Here is a 22,657-nt window from a genome sequence, read left to right on the forward strand (position 1 = left end):
GGGATGTTGAGATACATTTTACATTTTTACATTTTAGTCATTTAGCAGACGCTCTTATCCAGAGCGACTTACAGTTAGTGAGTGCATACATTTTCATACTGATAGAGAGATGGAGAGAGAAATTGAGAACAAGCTAACCTATATGAATATGAATTGTTCTTATGTTGAAGGTCAGAGTAAGTTTCAATGCCAGAAGAGAACGAGGGAGCGAGTGAAAAAGAGAGAGAAAGAGAGAGAGAGAGAGAGAGAGAGAGAGCGGTGTGTTATAAACTCCCCCTGCTCTTTCTGATCCGTTCCCGCTTGACATTAGCTTGAGAAAATGACATGCTTTTAGCGGCATTCAGCTCATCTAAAGAGAAGAGAGGAGAGGGAGGGTTACTCTTTAACTGTGTCATTAGGAGGGAGGAGCTGCTGGAAGCTGCCAGAACGCACCGCTCTCAGGGATACGCTAAGACGACAGGAGAGAGAGGAGAGACACCAGGCGAATACACACCTCTCTCTCTCTCTCTGCCAGAAACACACACATTCTAACACGCATGCACACACACACACAGACAGACACTCTGATTCGCTTCCTCTCAGTGGAATGCAGCACATACATGTAGCATGTTAAACCAAACCGTATCTGTCTGGTCTAACCTTATGTGTGTGTGTGTGTTTGCATGCGTGTGCTTACGTCTGTGCACAAAGAGGTCAAAGAAACCAGCCACTGTCCCAGTTCTCTCAACTAATTCCTCTCCATTCTTCTTTATTCTCCACATCCCCTAGTGCATTCTGGGATAATTAGAGCCTGGCCTCACCGCTACACTGAGGCATGCTGGGTAGTTTACTGTAATGACTGGCCAGCCATATGAAAAGCTTATTGTAGAACGCACGCAAACACACACACACACACTTCAAAGCCTCCGTCCCATAGGACTGTTGATCTCTGACTCTGTGAAAGGCTTTAGGTTTGTTTATGTTCTGTTTGGTTTAGTCTTTAGTGTTGTCACATTGGGCTAAATAAATGTCCCCGATATCAGCAGTGACATGTCGTTAATGGCATTGTAATGGGTTTGTAACGTGTTATGAACTAGTTTTGCTCTCTTGATGGGATGTATTAAGGTGACTGACTTTCACTTGGAGCTGGGAGGCACGTTGTGGTGAGTTGTGGTTCAGATCTGGGTTCAAATACAATTTGAAATCATTTAAAATACTGTATCTGTGGTTGATTAAGTTTGCCTTGTTTAATGGACCAATAGAACAGTCCGTATACTGCAAACCCCATACATCTTGAACTCCAGGGATGCCAGAGCAAACGCTCAAAGTATTTGAAGGTTTTTAAGGAGTCCTGGCAGTGGTACAGGTCTAAAGCTCTAGAGGGAAGTTTCCTCTCCAACCCACAGGCGCACTACAGTCAGGCACCCAGATGTTCACTCTATACACACACACACACACACACTTCTGGTTGTGTTTACCTAGTCACGACCGTGTTTAAACTCTGTCTGGGCCAAACCACTCCTCGCCCAGCACAGTTAGTGGTCAAACACAACAGACCGAGACACAGACACACACACATACGTATGACATCTCATGCACAGGGCATTGCTCCGACACATTCCTCATAGTATGCATATACACACGCACGTATGCACACACACACAGACACACACACACACACACACAGACAGCACGTAGCTGGTCTCTCCTGCCCAACCCAGTCTGTGTTGGTGTGTAGACTGTCATGTTTCTACTCTACTGTTAAACACCAGTTATAACATTATTATAAATGTGCATTTTCTTTTTAGTCATTTAGCAGGTGTTCTTATCCAGAGCGACTTACAGTAGTGAGTGCATACATTTTCATACTTTTTTCGTACTGGTTCCCCGTGGGAATCGAACCCACAACCGTGTGTGTGTGTGTGTGTATGTAAACTCTGCTATCTCTGAGTTGTTTGTTTCAGTGCTGCTCACAACTTAAAGGTTCTATTCTGACCCCCTTCCTGTTTCTATGTGCTCTCCTTATTAAATAGTGCCTCTTCCTCTCCTCTGCTTTCTCAAACACACACTCATTTGTTGGCCGTCATATCAAACTGGTGTGGGGCATTCATGTGGTTTTGGTAACATGAGCAGAGGACGTAACCCATCTAAGATAAGTGTGTGTGTGTGTGTGTGTGTGTGTGTGTGTGTGCGCGCACGGTGTTAACATCTAACCTTTCCCCTGACACGCCTCGTGACTCTGTGACCGGTAGATGCCCTTCACACACACACACACTTCCATAAAGTATTGCTCTCCACAAACCAGAACTCTTGAAGTGTGGAAACATAACAACAAATCTAATTAAAGAGGCAGAGAGGTAGTTTGTTAGTGGGTAAGAGCAAGGGGGTGTTCTGGCAGCTAGCATTAGTCTATGCTGCAGAGGTTTACTTGCCATGGCTGTAAGTCTGTAGTTAGCTTAGCGTCTTCATTTAAACAACATTAGCATGCAGTGCAAGCCCAGCTCATCTCTCTCTCGCTTTCTTGCTCTCCTCTCTCTTGGTGTCTCTCTCTCGGTGTCTCTCTCTCGGTCTCTCTCTCTCTCTCTGTGTCTCTCTCTCTCGGTGTCTCTCTCTCTTGGTCTCTCTCTGTCTCTCTCTCTCTGTGTCTCTCTCTCTCCTTCCCCTGCTTCATCATCATGTCTTTCTAATGCCTGTGTGTGCTGGGGGTGTTAAACAGATGTTAAGTGACTGCAGCCCAGGCCAGTCAAAGACAGAACAGACTTTAAACAGTCTATGCTAGTACAACAGACACGACACAACCCAACCTTGCTTTGTTATTGGGTGTTTTCCTTTGTTGTTGTCCCATTCAGACATCTTAAGCAATGGTCTGGGTCTGGAGAGAAAATGGGTTGTGGTCCCTATGGACTTGGGTATGAAAGGGAACAGTGGTTGTTGGGGTGGGGGGGGGATGTTGTCATGGAAACAGGAGATTAGACTGTCTTGGAGGACAGAGGGTCCCCAGGGAGGGTAATCGCTATCCCAGAAGTTTCACCAGCCCCTCGGTAAAAGGAAGCACTAAAGCCCCCCTGGGTGCTCATTACTGAAAACACTGTTACTGTTCTCCTTGTTGGGAATTGAGCACACACACACACATTCAGAGATACACACATTCAGAGATACACACATTCAGAGATACACACATTCAGAGATACACACATTCAGAGATACACACATTCAGAGATACACACATTCAGAGATACACACATTCAGAGCTCTCAATCATGACCATGGCCTTGTGTCTGCAGTGTAAAGTATATCTACTGCAGACTGGCTGGCTGGCTGGCTTTTTTTGGTCCAGGGTAGCATTCCTTTATGTAGGCTCCATGCCTGCCTACAGTACACATCCATAATGACAGATCTGTCTAATGCAGCCCCAGGCTCACTTATTTGAACTGAGACAAGGCCCATCTGGCAGTTTTGCGGCACTGGAGCCCCTAGAGGGAGGGAGGGGGGATCCTCTGGAAGGATTCAGGTGTTTCTCCCAGTCACCACAGCCCAGGGATAGGATGTGTACAACACAAAGAATATGAAGGTGGGTGTGTTCAGCTTTCAATCTGTGTGAGAGAGATGTGGAGTTATAAAAAATATATATATTCTTATTTGGGAAGGGCTCATAAGCAAGCATTTCACGGTCAAGTCTACACCAGTTGTATTCGGCACGTGACAAATAACATTTGATTTGAGATACAGAGGAGAGTGATGGAGGGAAAGAAAGAGAGAGACGGAGAGCGACACGAGGTATAGGGATGTTGGGTGGCAGCAGCAAGTCGTGTCTTGGTGGTGTGTGTCATGGAGATGAGTAATGGCATCTGACGTATAGGCCTATCTCTCGCTCTCATCTCTCCCTCCATCCATTTCATCATTACAAGCCATCAATCTCTCTCTCTCAATCTCTCCGTCTGTCTAATCTTTCCTTCCCCTCTCTCTGTCCCGCTACTCTTGTTCTTATTCTCGCTCACTGTCTTGTCTTTCTTCCTCCCTCTCTCCATCCCTCCCTCTCTCCATCCCTCCCTCTCTCCATCCCTCCCTCTCTCCATCCCTCCCTCTCTCCATCCTCCCTCTCTCCATCCCTCCCTCTCTCCACCCCTCCCTCTCTCCATCCCTCCCTCTCTCCATCCCTCCCTCTCTCCATCCCTCCCTCTCTCCATCCCTCCCTCTCTCCATCCCTCCCTCTCTCCATCCTCCCCCCTCTCCATCCCTCCCTCTCTCCATCCCTCCCTCTCTCCATCCCTCCCTCTCTCCATCCCTCCCTCTCCTCCACCCCTCCCTCTCTCCATCCCTCCCTCTCTCCACCCCTCCCTCTCTCAACCCCCTCCCTCTCTCCACCCCTCCCTCTCTCCACCCCTCCCTCTCTCCACCCCTCCCTCTCTCCCACCCCCTCCCTCTCTCCACCCTCCCTCTCTCCACCCTCCCTCTCTCCATCCCTCCCTCTCTCCATCCCTCCCTCTCTCCATCCCTCCCCTCTCTCCACCCCTCCCTCTCTCCATCCCTCCCTCTCTCCATCCCTCCCTCTCTCCATCCCTCCCTCTCTCCATCCCTCCCTCTCTCCATCCCTCCCTCTCTCCATCCCTCCCTCTCTCCATCCCTCCCTCTCTCCATCCTCCCTCTCTCCATCCCTCCCTCTCTCCATCCCTCCCTCTCTCCACCCCCTCCCTCTCTCCATCCCTCCCTCTCTCCATCCCTCCCTCTCTCCATCCCTCCCCCTCTCCATCCTCCCTCTCTCCATCCCTCCCTCTCTCCATCCCTCCCTCTCTCCATTCCTCCCCTCTCCATCCTCCCTCTCTCCATCCCTCCCTCTCTCCATCCCTCCCTCTCTCCATCCCTCCCTCTCTCCATCCCTCCCTCTCTCCATCCCTCCCTCTCTCCATCCCTCCCTCTCTCCATCCCTCCTCTCTCCATCCCTCCCTCTCTCCATCCTCCCTCTCTCCATCCCTCCCCTCTCCATCCCTCCCTCTCTCCATCCCTCCCTCTCCATCCCTCCCTCTCTCCATCCCTCCCTCTCTCCATCCCTCCCTCTCTCCATCCCTCCCTCTCTCCACCCCTCCCTCTCTCCATCCCTCCCCCTCTCCTTCTTTCTGTGAGATGTGAACTGATTTTCTACAGGAGTCATTTATTCTCTGAGGTTAAAATCCAGATATATGTGACCCCTCTCTCTCTCTCTCTCTCGCTCTCGCTCTCTCCGTCTCTCCATGGTGTGTCTCCAATAGTGATGCACTCGTCTGTTCCACACCTAGGCCCCAGTTTAATTTGACTGTGAGAACACCACTCACTCACTCATTTACACACAGCCACTCACTCACATGTCAATTCCCCCATGCCATCACACCTCGCTCGCCGGCAGACCAAATGCAGAGCTGTCAGACAAGATGGAGTTGTCTTTAATGTTACAACCCACTGGGCACACACAGGTTGAATCAACGTTGTTTCCACTTCATTTCAATGAAATTACGTTGAACCAATGTGGAATAGATGTTGAATTGATGTCTGTGCCCAGTGGGAACCTTCAGATAAGATCATCTGCTTGCTAGTTTCTACATAAACCTTTATCTTGCTGTCATTATTGAAATGGTATAATGGTTTTAATGGGGTAATTTATCTTCAGCACATACAGTACAGCAGTGTAATATCAATACAAAGTGTCTGGTAGAGGGATGCCTGTTTGCTGGGAGAAATAGGCTTTATACAAGCGGACTAGTTCTGTAAACCTCCCTTTTTAAAATCCATGCCAATTACTCTTAACAAACCACCGTGGATCCATTTTATTGATTTGTTGGTGGGCACACACACTCCTGTACATTCACACACACACACATACATCACCCCTTCTCATAGTCTGGGGCCCACATCATCTGTTTCAAGTCTCTCTCCATCTATCCCTCCTTTTATTCTTTCTTTCTTTCTTTCTTTCTTTCTTTCTTTCTTTCTTTCTTTCTTTCTTTCTTTCTTTCTTTCTTTCTTTCTTTCTTTCTTTCTTTCTTTCTTTCTTTCTTTCTTTCTTTCTTTCTTTCTTTCTTTCTTTCTTTCTTTCTTTCTTTCTTTCTTTCTTTCTTTCTTTCTTTCTTTCTTTCTTTCTTTCTTTCTTTCTTTCTTTCTTTCTTTCTTTCTTTCTTTCTTTCTTTCTTTCTTTCTTTCTTTCTTTCTTTCTTTCTTTCTTTCTTTCTTTCTTTCTTTCTTTCTTTCTTTCTTTCTTTCTTTCTTTCTTTCTTTCTTTCTTTCTTTCTTTCTTTCTTTCTTTCTTTCTTTCTTTCTTTCTTTCTTTCTTTCTTTCTTTCTTTCTTTCTTTCTTTCTTTCTTTCTTTCTTTCTTTCTTTCTTTCTTTCTTTCTTTCTTTCTTTCTTTCTTTCTTTCTTTCTTCTTTCTTTCTTTCTTTCTTTCTTTCTTTCTTTCTTTCTTTCTTTCTTTCTTTCTTCTTTCTTTCTTTCTTTCTTTCTTTCTTTCTTTCTTTCTTTCTTTCTTTCTTTCTTTCTTCTTTCTTTCTTTCTTTCTTTCTTTCTTTCTTTCTTTCTTTCTTTCTTTCTTTCTTTCTTTCTTTCTTTCTTTCTTTCTTTCTTTCTTTCTTTCTTTCTTTCTTTCTTTCTTTCTTTCTTTCTTTCTTTCTTTCTTTCTTTCTTTCTTTCTTTCTTTCTTTCTTTCTTTCTTTCTTTCTTTCTTTCTTTCTTTCTTTCTTCTTTCTTTCTTTCTTTCTTTCTTTCTTTCTTTCTTTCTTTCTTTCTTTCTTTCTTTCTTTCTTTCTTTCTTTCTTTCTTTCTTTCTTTCTTTCTTTCTTTCTTTCTTTCTTTCTTTCTTTCTTTCTTTCTTTCTTTCTTTCTTTCTTTCTTTCTTTCTTTCTTTCTTTCTTTCTTTCTTTCTTTCTTTCTTTCTTTCTTTCTTTCTTTCTTTCTTTCTTTCTTTCTTTCTTTCTTTCTTTCTTTCTTTCTTTCTTTCTTTCTTTCTTTCTTTCTTTCTTTCTTTCTTTCTTTCTTTCTTTCTTTCTTTCTTTCTTTCTTTCTTTCTTTCTTTCTTTCTTTCTTTCTTTCTTAATTTTTGCCCTCCCTGTTGCTAGGTGCCTGTATGATTTAATAATTGACTCTATAGAATGTTCTGTTGTGATTGGTGTGTGTTCCCTAATCGCTCTGACATCATCATCGTTGGACTCTCACACGTCTCTCACACACTTGCTCGCTTTTCCTTCAACTGCATGACTGCATGCTCTCACTTTCTCTTTCTCCATAAACAGCCCCCTTCCTCCCTCCTCTCCTCCCTCTCTCCGTATTCACAGATGTGAGTCTGCCGGCTGCCAATATTGTATTTACATTGTGTGTAATTGAATAGACCCTGAGAAACAGCTTGGCTTCCATCAATACTGCTGTACAGGTGTCTAACCTTGAAGCACTGAGCCCAGCACAGCTATTCATAGGCCATTAATTAGACCAACAATCCACTAATTACATGCAGAACCAAGCCGAGGAGGAGTGTGAAGACACACACACACACACCAAGGCTCCATTCCGGCATGCTCCAGCCTTCACATTGAAGTTGCTATTTAATACGCCCTGTTAGATTGCCCTAGTAAATTAATGAGTTTGGAAAGCACTCAAACATTCTGAAGTGTGTTTTTGGTTATGCCTCGGGATAATTCCAAGTCTGGAGTGTAGAAACACACACACAAGTGGGGATGGAGTCTGGGAATGGGAGGCAGACGTGAGGTACTTGCTTCTGCCCCTACTACCTTCTCAGCATTGTACCCTCATCCTGAACACAAAGATCTTTGTGGTGCCTCTTCCACTGGAGGGAGGGAGGGAGGGAGAGCGGGAGGGAGGGAGAGCGGGAGGGAGGGAGGGAGGGAGGGAGGGAGGGAGGGAGAGAGAGAGACTCTGTGGTTAGGATCAGATCTTTTTATCACCTAATGATTAAGGTTAGAACTTGGGGTGGGATAAACTGATCCTAAATCTGTGCTTAGGGGCAACTCTGAGTATAACCCCCTTGTCTAAGGCAGTTAACCTAGTATATTTATCCCTATACACTGTATTTACCTCAGTGTATTTACCCCTATGTACACCCCTGTGTGTCTCATTCTTGTATCCTAATAGCCCTAGAGACTCTGAGTTCCTCTCCTCTCTCTGTTATTTGTGTGAGAGACAGATCAATGTGCTTTGGGATTGCTACGCTGGCGCGTTAGCGCGTCTCCATTCAAACCCACTGAGCCGTAGCTAACGTCGGCGCTACAGCACTCGCTAGCATGAAGCGCCCAATGGGGCGAGGCACACCTGTACCCTCCCACACACACACACAGTTCACACACAACCCTATTCACTCTGTCTATCAACGTCATCCTCTGTGTCTATCAATCTCCTCTACATATCTATAGAACGTGAGATGTGGAGAGATGGACAGATGGCAGAGCGGAAGAGAGAAGGAAGGAAAATGACTGAGTGTGTTTTCTGATGTGTAATTGCTTCTCCACTGTGTGCATCTATTGTCTGACAAAAGGAGATGGTTGATTAGTACCACCACATTCATACAGTCAAGGTTAAAATATAGTTAAAGGCTTAGAAACATGGACCCATCTTTCAGCTCCACAGACCCGTGCAGTCTCTTCAGCACCATCACATAGACATACTCCCTGTTCTAACACACACACACACACACACACACTCCCCAGTTTACAGTCAGCATACGGTCGTCACCTGAGAGAGAGTTTAGAGCAGCCTGTTCCTGGGCGGTTTCTCTGTAGGTCATGACCTGGGATGGGAGGAGACGTGATAGAGAAGGAGAGGAGAGGGGGATATAGGGAAGAGAGGAGAGAACAGGATAACAGGAGAGGAGAGCCGTTGCATCCTCTGCTTAATCAACTAGCCTCAGTTCTGTTCAGAGGGTTTAGTGTTGCTATTATTACTGTGTGTGTGCGTGCGTGTGAGTAAGGTTTTTGTTTTGTCTTTGCGGTGGTGTATACGGGTGTGTGCAGCTGTGTGTTTGACAAGGTTGTTGTTCTTGGGTGTGTTGAAATGTAGGCAGCGGCATACGCATTGAGCCATCTGTTCCTCTGTGCTAATTGGTATGCATGACAAAGTTTTTCCAGCCCATAAAGCCTAATGAAAACGTACACCCAGAGTGCACCCCGCCCTAATATCCACTAATGGCATCACCCTCTCAGCTCCGCTCCCAGCACCATTATAGGGATAATAAGGGAATAACAGGGATTAGCTCCCGCTCATGTTCCGGCGTTCCCAGGCAGGGAAGCGTGGCCATCACGGGATGGGAGTTTCCCTGGCGTTCGCGGCACCGTGGGCTATCATCCCGACGCTCCTTCCTTCCCAACCCCTCTGTCACCAGGACTGTTTTTATTGTATTTTTTTAAACAATGTTTCTGGAAATCCACTGAAACAATGTGGAAGTAATTGTGGTCTAGATGTTGGTGGAACTCTGAGGGAATGAAACACCGAGAGAGAGAGAGAGGAGGAGGCAGAAGAAGGAGGAGAGGGGAGAAAGTGAGGGAACAGCACAGCTGCACACTGATGTGGTTTAAAGTATGAGCTAATCCACGTATAAAAGTGTTCATGCCTGAGAAATGTTGGACCAGGGCCTGAACACATTCTGTGACAAGACACTGGAGAATTAGACTGGGTGTGTATGGTGTGCTCTGTTCACGTGGACAAAATGCTACATTGGTTAGGTCAGTGCTGTCTTTTGTGTGTGTTTTTAATGTAGACGGAGAAAGCAAGCGCTAGACCTCAAATACCCTTAAGCTCCCTCTGAAATACAGTATCTAAACAGAGACATGAACATATACACTGAGTGTACAAAATATTATGAACACCTGCTCTTTCTATGATATAGACTGACCAGGTGAATCCAGGTGAAAGCTATGATCCCTTATTAAATCCACTTCAATCAGTGTAGATAAAGAAGGATTTTTAAGCCTTGAGACAATTGAGACATGGATTGTGTATGTGTGCCATTCAAAGGGTGAATGGGCAAGACAACATATTGAAGTGCCTTTTGAGCGGGGTATGGTAGTAGGTGGTAGTAGGTGGGTGGTAGTAGATGGTAGTAGATGGTGGTAGTAGTAGGTGGTAGTAGTAGGTGGTAGTAGGTGGTAGTAGTAGTAGATGGTGGTAGTAGGTGGTAGTAGTAGTAGATGGTGGTAGTAGTAGATGGTAGTAGGTGGTAGTAGTAGATGGTAGTAGGTGGTAGTAGTAGTAGATGGTGGTAGTAGTAGATGGTAGTAGGTGGTAGTAGTAGATGGTGGTAGTAGTAGATGGTAGTAGGTGGTAGTAGTAGTAGATGGTAGTAGGTGGTAGTAGTAGTAGATGGCAGTGGCGGCTCCTGAAAAAATTCTCAGGGGGGGCAATTTTTCTGATGATTTAGGTGACCTACACACATTTAAAAAAAGATATGTCCAGCAACAACATGAAGACAGGGGCAGCATATAAGTCAATACTGATATACACATTACTTGCTTCAAAAAGGCCTCATGGTTGAATTGGAAATATGTGCACCTGAGCATAATTCACAACAAGCAAGCAGGAGCTTTTGATAGAGGCTACTGAAAACATTGATGCAAGTTATTGGTAATAAGAAATTTTTATAGACTTCCATATTCTGCCCTCTTGTATAGATTTGTGAAAATGAACAGTGATAGACATTTTGCCTGAAAACAGAATTTGAAAATAATTTATAGAAAAGGTAAACACAGCTATCTGTATGGCTTTGTAAAAATGAACAACCATATTCTGGCCAATTGTATAGATTTGTAAATATGAACAACCATATTCTGGCCAATTGTATAGATTTGTAAAAATGAACATGAACAGATGTTTTTATTTTTTATTTTTTTAATGAAAAATAACTATTTTAAACAACATCAACTGTGAACTGATTTGGGCGTGTGTGTGTTAGAGACAGACAGGGAGGGACAAAGAGAGAGAGAGGCTACATTACTTGTACTGAAACTGTTCTAGCTTGCTGCATGATCAAATTCAGCTGATGCGCATAGCAATGCACGTAATGGGCATTCTTGAAATGCTCACGCACCTTTTGCTGCACACCAGCCTTCTCTCCCCTCATCACACTGGCTCCATCGTAGCTTGCGCAATGAGTTTGACTTTCTCGTCGTCGGCAAAAAGACCGTTCAGTCTCTCCAAAAGCACACTGGCGATTGAGACTGAGGTTGATTCCGAGATGGGAAGGAACTCAAAAAAGCGCTCCTGCACTTTGTGGTTGCTATCTATGTACCTCAGCACAAGCACCAGCTGTGTCTGTGTAGAAACATCCGTGGTCTCGTCAGCTTGGATAGCTACGAAGTTCGCCGACTTCACCTCCTCCACAATATGTTCCCTCATGACCGCTAGCATACACTCCAGTAGTTCGTTTTGAATGGTCTTTGATGTGCCCTTGAAAACTTTAGCATTTTTAAGATGGTCATCAAACACCTCATCTAATTGTGCCACAAAGTTGACAAGTCCAAGAAAAACACCAGGGTTGGTGGAGCCCTCAGTTTCATCTTTGCCTCGCAAAGCTAGCCATCTTGACAGTAGTACGTGAATTGATTGACGCTGCTACCCGCTCTTTTCTTAGTTATGTTCATGGTTACTTATGTTACGTATGACGAAAGCGCGTAAGTGCAAGCCCTCCCGGAACCCATAGAGATTGTATTGAAAGCTCTGATATTTGAAAAAAAAAGATTTTACATGAGAGTCTATGAGAGACCCAAAAGGGGCGGGGCCATTTGAAGCACGACTTTAGCCTGATTGGACATTTAGTGGCAGATCAGACGTCTAGATTAGAACACTGATAACTACTGTTGCCGTGATATAATTGATTAGAAAAAAAATCCCTTCCTTTTCCCGTTTGGCAGTGCGTCGCCCATATCGCCCTAATGAACACACCGCCCCTGGTAGATGGTGGTAGTAGGTGGTGGTAGTAGTAGGTGGTAGTAGATGATGGTAGATGGTAGTAGGTGGTAGTAGGTGCCAGGCTTTTTCCTCCCCTCCTTTCTTTGCATTCTGTTTTACTCCTGATCTGTTCCTCATCAACTCCAAGCAACTTACTTTGAGAGAAGACCTCTCTCCCTGCCTCCCTGCCTCTCTCCCTCTCTCTCTCTCTCTCTCTCCCTTTCTCCCTCCCTCCCTCCCTCCCTCCCTCCCTCAGGGTGCACTCTGGGTGTACGTTTTTCACACTCAACAGTTTCCTGTGTGTATCAAGAATGGTCCACCGGGGGGATGGGGTGTGCAACTCAAAATTAGGAAGGTGTTCAGTGTACATAACTCACTCAACCATACACACTTGCAAGTGCCTTTTGAACTGGGTATGGTAGTATGTGTCAAGAACTGCAACGCTGTTGGGTTTTTCACGCTCAACAGTTTCCTGTGTGTATCAAGAATGGTCCACCACCCAAGAGACATCCAGCCAACTTGACACAACTGTGGGAAGCATTGGAGTCAACATGGGCCTGCATCCCTGTGGAGCGCTTTCGAGACATTGTAGAGTCCATGCCCCGACAAATTGAGGCTGTTCTGAGGGCAAAAGCGGGTGCAACTCAATATTAGGAAGGTGTTCTTAATGTTTTGTACAGAGAAAACAAACACTCACTCTGGTCTGTGGTCATATTGATGTATACTGAACAAAAATATAAACGCAACATGCAACAATTTCAAAGATTTTACTGAGTTAGAGTTCATATAAGGAAATCAGTCAATTAAAATAAATAAATCCGGCCCTAATCTATGGATTTCACATGACTGGGCAGGGGTGCAGCCATGGGTGGGCCTGGGAGGGCATAGGCCCATCCACTTGGCAGCCAGGCCCAGCCAATCAGAATGAGTAAAACTGCACATTTTACAGTGGCCTTTTATTGTCCCCAGCACAAGGTGCACCTGTGTACTGATCATGCTGTTTAATCAGCTTCTTGATATCCTACACCTGTCAGGTGGATGGATTTTCTTCGCAAATGAGAAATGCTCACCAACAGGGAATTTGTGCCCCAAATTTGATAGAAATACGCTTTTTGTGGGATTTTTTTATTTCAGCTCATGAAACATGGGACAAACACTTTACATGTTGCCTTTATATTTTTGTTCGGTGTAGTTTCTCCTCTGGCCCTGTCTGTGTGCTCTGTAGGTGAGGTTAAAAGCAGAGAGGTAAACACTGTGTCTCAACACTCTGTTACCCTCTGTTACCCTCTTAGACTGACTGACCAACAAATGGCTTCCTTCCTTCCTGCTGTCTGTTTCACTCCTGTTCTCTGTCCACCTCTAGCCCTCACCCCCCTTTCTCTCGCTACAGTATCTACCATCTCTTGCTTCAATTTCACCCTCTCTTTCTCCCTCTCTCTCTATCTCTACCCCCCTCTCTGTCCTCTTTTCTCTGTGTGTCTGTGGAAGTGGTGTTAGCAGTAATGGTGGTTTATTAAAGTGTCAGCCAAGGTTTTAGCTTGTCCTCCACACAGGAACACCTGCAGCTTTCTCACAGAACAACACACTTTCCCAACCACAGGGACAGCCGGGGGAGGGAGGTGTGTGCGTGTGTCTGTATGTGTGTACTCGTGTGTGTCCGCCCGTGCTTGCCGTATGTTTCAATTCCCCTTTAGTCTTAACACCGTGAGAAACATGGGCCATTTTCAAATCCACAGGCTTTATTGGCATGACAAGAGAAGAAACCTGCTTTGCCAATGTTAATAACGACGATAGCCACTTCATCCATCTTTCCTTGGTATAGAGAGAACCTTAGTAGCAGCAGACAGTACTCAGTCTAAACTCCCCAAAGCATTGTTCACAATGGGACATAATTGCGTTGTGAGGGCTACTGAACCCAATAGAATGCAAGGGATCATGTTCAATCAATACAGTTTGTAAACTGGACCCCGACAGTCTTCTCTCTGCGGCTTACATTCCTTACAACACATGCCTGATAATCTATTATTCTGTTTCTCTCTCTCTCCCTCTCTCCCTTCCCTCTCGTTGTCTCCTCTCACCCCCTTTCTCCTCCTCCTCTTTGTCTGTGTTCTCCTCTCCACCTCTCCATAGTTCAGGAGTCACGACCAAGGTGTAGGAAAGTGCACGGGGGTTCTTGTTGAAGCAAGCCACACACAGCAGTCAAGGTGTTAACTGTTATTCTGTCCCCCGCCTACTCTCCTTTTCCCAGTAATACCACTATTATAGACCGCTCCAGATCAGGCATCATCACACACACAAAGGCCCCCTGACCTTGTAGTGTGAATGGAGTATTAACAGTCCGCTTGTGAACACAGGCACACACACACACTCCAGTAAGAGCACACACACACTCCCACACCTTTCCCCAGAAGGCAGCTCTGAACATGTAACTGTTTTTGTATGATGGTTCTTGGTTCTGATTATCAGTTATATACTCTATCCATAATAGCACAGTTCTACTTTAGCACTAAGTCTACATGACATAACATCCTAAACAGTACACTACCCTGCAGCCCTCTATCCAACCCCTAAATAGTAGATCAGGGCTAGTAGTGGTAGTTCTACTGTCTCTCTGTTCTCTGTGTCCTCTGCCCTGGTTCCTTGGCCCAGTGTGTGGTGCAGCATTATCGAAATGAGACGTTTTTGCCGTTGTTGAGTCGGATGATGAGTTTTGGCAGAGCATTGGCCAGCTACGCCAGGCAATCACAGCCCATTGCCCACACACACACACACACACACACACACACACACACACACACTAATTACAAGACACACACACAGGGCCTCTCATCTTGAGAGAGAGCGATGGGAGTTGATTATGAAAGAGAGTTAGGATACTGTAAGTGTCCCTACTAAGCCTACCAGAATCTAAGTTTAGAAACTTCTAACATATACTGCCCTTTTTTCTGTAAGAAAAGTGGAGATAAAATGAAATATGAATCTCTCATGTGAAGTTTTATGACTTTACCTACAATAATTATTTATATGTGAAGAGTCCGGACTGGGCTTGATGGGTACCCAATGGTACCTTTAAGCCCATGGGTGTTCCAAATATGCTCACCTCTTATTTTAATTCATTTCCAAATGTTCAAAATTTATAAACTGGGGGTCCAATTGTATCCACAGAGATCAATGTGGACTTAGGTTTTTGTTCTTGCCTACCTGTACACAGGGGTGTAAAGTACTTAAGTAAAAATACTTTAAAGTACTACTTAAGTAGTTTTTTGGGGTGTATATGTACTTTACTTTACTATTAATATGTTTGACAACTTTTACTTTTGCTTCATTACATTCCTAAAGAAATAATGTGCTTTTTACTCGATACATTTTCCCTGACACCCAAAAGTACTTGTTACATTTTGAATACTTAGCAAGACAGGAAAATGGTCTAATTCACACACTTATCAAGAGATCATCCCTACTGCCTCTGATCTGGCGGACTCATTAAACACATGCTTCGTTTGTAAATTATGTCTGAGAGTTGGAGCGTGCCCCTGGCTATCCGTAAATAAATAAAAAACTTGAAAATGTGGCCGTCTGCTTTGCTTAATATTAGGAATTAGAAATTATTTGTATTTTACTTTTGATACTTAAGTATATTTAAAACCAAATACGTTTAGACTTTTACTCAAGTAGTATTTTACTGGGTGACTTTCATGTTTACTTGAGTCATTTTCTATTAAGGTATCTTTTTTTTTTTTTTTTTTTTTTGGGGGGGGGGATGGATCAGCTTAATATTGCAGATAGATTGTATCTTCTATCAATGTAATTGTCTGCATCACTTCCAATCCCCCATGTTTTTTTTATTTTTTTATATATATATTCCCCTTTATTACTTTTCAACCCCACCATCCTTTCCCTACTTGGAGTAAATTAGTGAACAACAACGCCCAGGCCATATATATATAGTTCAGGAGCAAAAAAAAAAATATATATATATATATATATATTTTTATTATTATTATTTTTTTGCTCCTGAACTTCTTCTACTCTCAACCTCTCCGATCATTTTCATGATGTCCATCCGGTTTGCTTCTAAATGCCATATCTTTCTAACTGTGCTCTTTCCCAAAAGCTCCCAACATACAACCTATATACTTATTATGGACACAGTATGCTTACATTATTAGCTATCTTTGTTATTATTTGTTGTTATTTGTTATTAGTCCCATCCTTCAACTCTATTCAATACCTCCCATCTATCTCTTAACACCATCCATATAGGATTTCTATTTGCCATATATATTTCAACCGTACTGTGATGTTTTACAAAAGTTCTGAACCTTTCTATTCTCATTGCTTCTACAGATTGTGAATTAAAAATAAACATTTTTGCTAAAAGTATTATTATATTATTGATTGATTGACTATGACTTTTCAGATCACCCAGTAATGCTATCTGCAAGGTTAATTCCAGGTAAATATTGCAATCCTTTAGCCATTCCTGGACCTGTGTCCAAAAAACAAGCTACAAATGGACAGAACCAAAACAAATGATCTAATGATTCTATCTCTTCACAGCAAAATCTGCAGAGCTGGGAAGATTGTATCCCCCATATAAATAACATTATATTGGTAGCAAGAATTTTATATAATAATTTAAATTGAAAGATTCTAATTTTTGAATCCGTGTCGTTTTTGCGTGTCAGTTCATAAACACTATGCCATGGGATCGGTATCGTCAAAGATCTCTTCCCAACTATTTTGCAATCTATATGGGACGGCTGTCAATCCTTTGGTCCTTAAGTGAAACTGATATACTTTTGTATTTATCACAGTTTTCCTTAACCAATTATGTTCTTTAATGCAAGGCCGACAGACAAGTTCCTTACTTTCTCCCCCTTCAACTTTCCTCTTCCACTTTTGCGGTAAGGCTGCAATTATTTGGTTGTAATTTTCGGTAGAGCAGACATTTCCATATGTTTTTGTTAGCTGCATGTGCGACATAACTCCACCAGTCCTACCGATGATATCATTTACGAAGATTATACCTTTTTTAAACATTCTGTCAAAAAATTAAGGTTTTTTTGTCAATTAGTATATTTGAATTTAACCACAATATTTGTTGCATTATTTGTTCTGTCGTTTCTGGAGGATTAAATTGAAATTGCAACCAACTTTCTATGGCTTGTTTTAGAAATAGTGACATTTGGGAGATTATTTCCTTTTCAAATAACTGAAAGTGAGAGGTTGTAATCTGAATAAAGGGAAAAAGGCCTTTCTTGAACAGTGGGTGAGACAATCTTACTAATTTGCTTGAGAACCAGTTCGGATTTAAGTATAACTTTTGGATGACTGAAGATTTTAGTGATAGGTCTAATGCTTTAATATTTAATAATTTCTGTCCTCCGAAATCATATTCATTATATAAATATGCTCTTTTAATTTTGTCTGGCTTGCCGTTCCAAATAAAATTGAATATTTTTTTCTCATATAATTTAAAAAACTGTTTGCTAGGCGTAGGCAAGACCATAAGCAAATAGGTAAACTGGGATAATACTAAAGAGTTAATCAGGGTGATTTTTCCACAAATTGACAGGTATCTTCCTTTCCATGGTAGTAAGATCTTATCTATTTTTGCTAACTTTCTATAAAAATTTATTGAAGTGAGATCATTTATTTCCTTTGGGATATGTATTCCGAGTATATCCACATCACCATCAGACCATTTTATTGGTAAACTACATGGTAATGTAAAAATTGTATTTTTTAGTGATCCAATACGTAATATAGTACATTTGTCATAATTTGGTTTTAATCCAGAGAGGTTAGAAAATGTATCTAGATCCTCTATGAGGCTGTGGAGGGATTCTAGTTGTGGATCTAAAAGAAAACATGAATCATCTGCGTACAATGACACCTTTGTTTTTAAGCCCTGTATTTCTAATCCTCTGATATTATTATTGGATCTGATTTTAATAGCTAACATCTCGATGGCCACAATAAATAGATATGCCGATAGTGGACAACCTTGTTTCACTCCTCTTGACAGTTTAAAACTTTCTGAGAAATAGCCATTATTTACTATTTTACACCTAGGGTTACTATACATGATTTTGACCCATTTTATAAGAGATTCTCCAAAATTGAAATGCTCCAGGCATTTATATATAAATTCCAGTCGAACTTTATCAAATGCCTTTTTCGAAGTCTGCTATGAATAGCAGGCCTGGTTTCCCATATTTTCCATAGTGTTCTATTGTTTCCAATACTTGCCTTATATTATCTCCAATGTATCTTCCATGTAAAAAACCTGTCTGATTAGAATGAATAATATCCGACAATACCTTTTTAATTCTATGCGCTATACATTTTGCTAGGATTTTTGCATCACAACACTGAAGTGTAAGGGGCCTCCAATTTTGTAAATGGACTGGATCTTTATATTTTCCACTTGTATCCTGTTTCAGTAATAATGAGATCAGACCTTCTTCTTGAGTGTCAGATAATCTACCATTTACATAGGAGTGGTTAAAACATGCTAATAACGGTCCTCTTAGTATATCAAAAAAGGTTTGGTATACCTCGATTGGTATGCCATCCAACCCTGGAGTTTTCCCCGGACTTAAAGTCTTTAATTGCATCCAGAAGTTCCTCCTCTATAATTTCACCTTCACATGAGTCTTTCTGTGTGGCTGTTAATTTGACATTATCAATAGAAAAAAAATCTCTACAATTAGCTTCAGTTAGAGGAGATGGAGGCGACTGAAAAGAAAACATATGCTTAAAATACTTTGTTTCTTCCTTCAAAATATCATTAGGTGAATTATGGGTGACTCAGTCAATTGTAACCAGTTTCATTAAGTTCTTTTTGGTAGCATTCCTATGTTGAAGATTAAAAAAGAATTTTGTGCATTTTTCCCCATATTCCATCCAGTTTGCTTTATTTTTATAATATTTTACACTTGATCTTTCTTGAATAAGTTTTTCCATTTCTTTTTGTTTTTCCTCTAATTTATTCTGAGCCTCTATGTTACAGTTTTTATTTCCATCTATCTGTTCTGTTAGACTTTCTATTTCCTTTCTTAGTATAAACTCTTTTGACCTAAATTGCTTTTGTTTTCGAGATGAGTACTGAATTGCATGGCCTCTAAAGGTAGATATTAAGGTATCTTTACTTTTACTCAAGTATGACAATTGGGTACTTTTTCCACCACTGCCTGTACACACCTGATTCAACTAATCATAGACTTAAATCAAGACATGGTTAGTTGAATCAGGTGTGTTATTGCTTGGTTATATAACAAAAACCTGCACCCACACTGGCCTTCTGTGGATAAGAAGCCATGCACAAAGACCATAACAAACATAAGTTTCAATGAATTATCTGAAACCTGATTCATATTTGCTGTACTGCTATTCTTGTTAATTAGTTCAACTTGTCTTCCTAAAGCCTGTCTGAAGACAGTTTCAAATCTCCCTCTCTACCGGTGTATTACAAAGGGACAGGTGGTGGACCAAAAAACAGAATCAGCTGGATGAATGAAGAACAACAATATGACAATGCCCCCACCCAAAAGTGCATGAGTAGTTGCCAAATAGTCATCTTCTTGTCTCTCATTTGTTAGCATTTTTGTCCACCACTTGTAGGTCTTCTATCCCAGATATCCCTCAACCCTGATCTTGTTCTTCTCTCTCTGCATCAACAACTTCCTGTCCACTCCAAACGTCTTGGAGAGAGTACAGCGGTTTCTAATTGTTCATAATTGTTTCTAATCTTGGTAAATGCACCACGGCCAGATGCATAATATGCATAACTGTAGTTTTTGTGTGTTTGAATCAACTTAAATCTTCAGAAAAAATATATATATACAGTACCAGTCAAAAGTTTGGACACACCTACTCATTCAAGGGTTTTTCTTTATTTTTACTATTTTCTACATTGTAGAATAATAGTGAAGACATCAAAACTATGAAATAACACAAATGGAATCATGTAGTAACCAAAAAAGTGTTAAATAAATCAAAATAGATTTTATTTTGGAGATTCTTCAAAGTAAACACCCTTTGCCTTGATGACAGCTTTGCACACTCTTGGCAGCAGAGTTAACTCTGGGTCTTCCTTTCCTGTGGCGGGTGTGACAGAATAGCAAAGTCTACTCATAAAATAATTGGAAACCAATGGTTTGGCGTATAAATATACTGTACACTATAGACTACAATATTATGCAAAGTTAGTATGGATCATATTGAACAATATTTCTTTATTGCCATTTACATTGTGTATAGAGGGAGTGCTTTATGTGCTACTGTACTTTAAGCCCACCTGAGATAAATGTTAAATGTACAAAAATGTAATCTATGTAAACAATGCAAGGTTCATTTAACAGTAAAATAAGACAAAATGCATTTAAAAATGTAAACTGTAAATGTCCCTTATTATCTTGTTGTAGTTGGCCAAGTGATGTTGCTGCTGTGTGACTGTGACATGCAGGCAAGACTGCTAGAATGAAAAACCCAGATTTTCAATTGGCAAGAAATAGTCATTAATACCCATGAAATACGCTATCATGTGCATATATCAGTACATTCATCTCTTTGTTTTAAATAAAGTATGATCACTTGTCTGAGAAGGTACTTAAAATTTCAACAACAAAAAAGTTTATCTGAGGGTCGCCTCAACACTATGTTTTGTATAAATTTTTTTATTTTTATGAAACATCTTGAATATCAAATACAATATACATAAATGATTCATTTGAATGAATAAGACTTTTCACCCTTTGAATCCTTTAGAAATATGATTTCAAAAGAGGGTTCATGACATGAAGGATTATTTGTCTTATACTGTTCTATGTAGATGGAGATGGGAGAAGGAAAGACAGGAGGAAGGGGGAAAGAAAGAGAGAGACAGAGAGGATTCACACACTGATCCCAAACATGCACAGGGTCAGGTGTGTGTGTGCGGTCAGGTGTGTGAGGTGACACGGTCAGGGTTCAGTGAACCGTCAGCGCCACGTTCACAACCACTCCCTCTGCTCCGGCTGTTCCTATGGTAACAGGGTTTGGGGGAGAGCGCGGGACGGGATGGTGGAGGAGGGAAAAGAGGGAGGAGGTTGTTAGACATTACAGAGTCACTTTGGTGTTGCTGGGATTTGGCCAATCCTGGCTCTGTGGTTTAAACTGCCCTAATTCCTCGAACCTTCTGAGGATTGCAGGCCTGGACCGTAATAGCTGTGCATGTAGACTCAAAATCCCCCGCCTCTCCTGACACACATACACACACATATTTAGGCTTTAGAAACCAAGCTGGCAAAGTTTGAATGTGCTTAAAACGTTCATGTACAAATCATTCAGAGCAGTGGGACAGGAAATAATGAGATAGACTATGAAGCCGTTTGAAACCTATTGAGATGTACTCTTGGAGACCATGAAGGGGTTTATGACAGTTCTATTATGCTGGAACTGTTGGTTGAGTGAATATGTTTCTCAGGTTGGTGATTTCTCAAGGCTGTTGAGTCTGAAGCATACAGGCTGTGTGTGTGTGGGCGACAGCCGACAGCCATGAGCAACACTGAGGACATACTCAGCAACAACTTCTCTTCCCGACACACAGACAGAGTGTACGGGATAATGAGAACTCTGTCTGTGCGTTCCCATAATGTTTCTCTCATACTTGTTTTCCTTTCTTCTTGCACGCCAGTCGTGGGATGTGGTCCTCACTGCATTGCAACGTCTCAATAGACCACAATGCACCACAGAATACCTTTCACTGTTCAACCGCGGCTCCTGAAAGCTTGTTCACATTATATAAGATGCTTTGTTGACTTATTTTTATTGTTGGATCAGTCCATTAATGGCCTACTTATTAGCCTACATTTGAGTCAAACTAAGCACAAACATTCCCATAGCTGTAGTAGTAGCAGTAGCAGTAGTAATTTGGTCTGAGTGACGGAGCTGACTTTGGTCCACAGCCCCTGAGGGGAACTGATGTTTCTCACTCTTGTTGTTAACCAGATTAGTTCCCTATGTGGGATGGTTACACCACCTCCGAGCATGTTCCGATGACTAGTGTCTGAGGTGCCTACATGGGAGAACTCCATGGTCCAGTAGAGGAATGGAGGTGCGTGTGTTGGAGAGATGTTTGATTGATGTGGGAGGGTGTGTCGGTCTGTGTGTACGTGTGTGTATGTGTGTTCAAGTGGAAACGAAAACAGAGGGAAAGAACAGCAGGGGGACCAGAGCAACCTTCCCCAAAACTCATCCATCCCAAACCACAGTGGGGGGCTGTGTGTGTGTGTGTGTGTGTGTGTGTGTGTGTGTGTGTGTGTGTGTGTGTGTTAGCGACTACAAGAGGCCATGCTGTGCTCAAAGCTGTGCTTACTGCTAGCCCCACTCATCTGCATCCATCTCTCGCTCTGTCCCTTTCTCTCTCGCTCTGTCTCTCTCTCTGCCTGTTTCTATCTCTCCCATGGGCGTCTGCCTCACTCCTCCCTGCATTGATGAGACTGAGACTGATTCCCTCCTACTGTGTACAGGATACACTAGGAATCCTTAGGAACTAGAGCCTAGGTTTTTCCTAGTCAGCTCAAACTCCTCTCCCTATGTAATATAGTTGTAGAAGGTTATTTGTGGCCTTTCCTCCTGAAAAAAGTTCTCAAGACAGTACTTGATGTTGTTGTTATTGGTAAACACATCATCATATAGAATGTTAGCTTTGTATATGCTGCCTGCAGCCAATAACATACTGATCTACGCTACCGGTGAAATGTTTTAGAACACCTACT

At 42.3% G+C, this 22,657-nt stretch overlaps 1 protein-coding gene across 24 annotated transcripts in view; it reads left to right on the forward strand.

The window, feature by feature from the left end:
- Window positions 1-22,657, forward strand: part of LOC121559430 (CUGBP Elav-like family member 2) — a 166,055-nt gene that overhangs the window by 80,748 nt on the left and 62,650 nt on the right. Inside the window, exon 2 of one of the 24 annotated variants that reach the window (XM_045215440.1) lies at window positions 14,022-14,095. The exons of the other annotated variants lie outside the window; for them this stretch is intronic. The gene's annotated coding sequence lies outside the window, so the exon portion shown is untranslated. The remainder of the gene's footprint in view (window positions 1-14,021; window positions 14,096-22,657) is intronic. 24 annotated transcript variants of the gene reach the window in all.

This window comes from Coregonus clupeaformis, unplaced genomic scaffold (assembly GCF_020615455.1).
Source record: "Coregonus clupeaformis isolate EN_2021a unplaced genomic scaffold, ASM2061545v1 scaf0442, whole genome shotgun sequence".
NCBI classification, from domain to species: domain Eukaryota; kingdom Metazoa; phylum Chordata; class Actinopteri; order Salmoniformes; family Salmonidae; genus Coregonus; species Coregonus clupeaformis.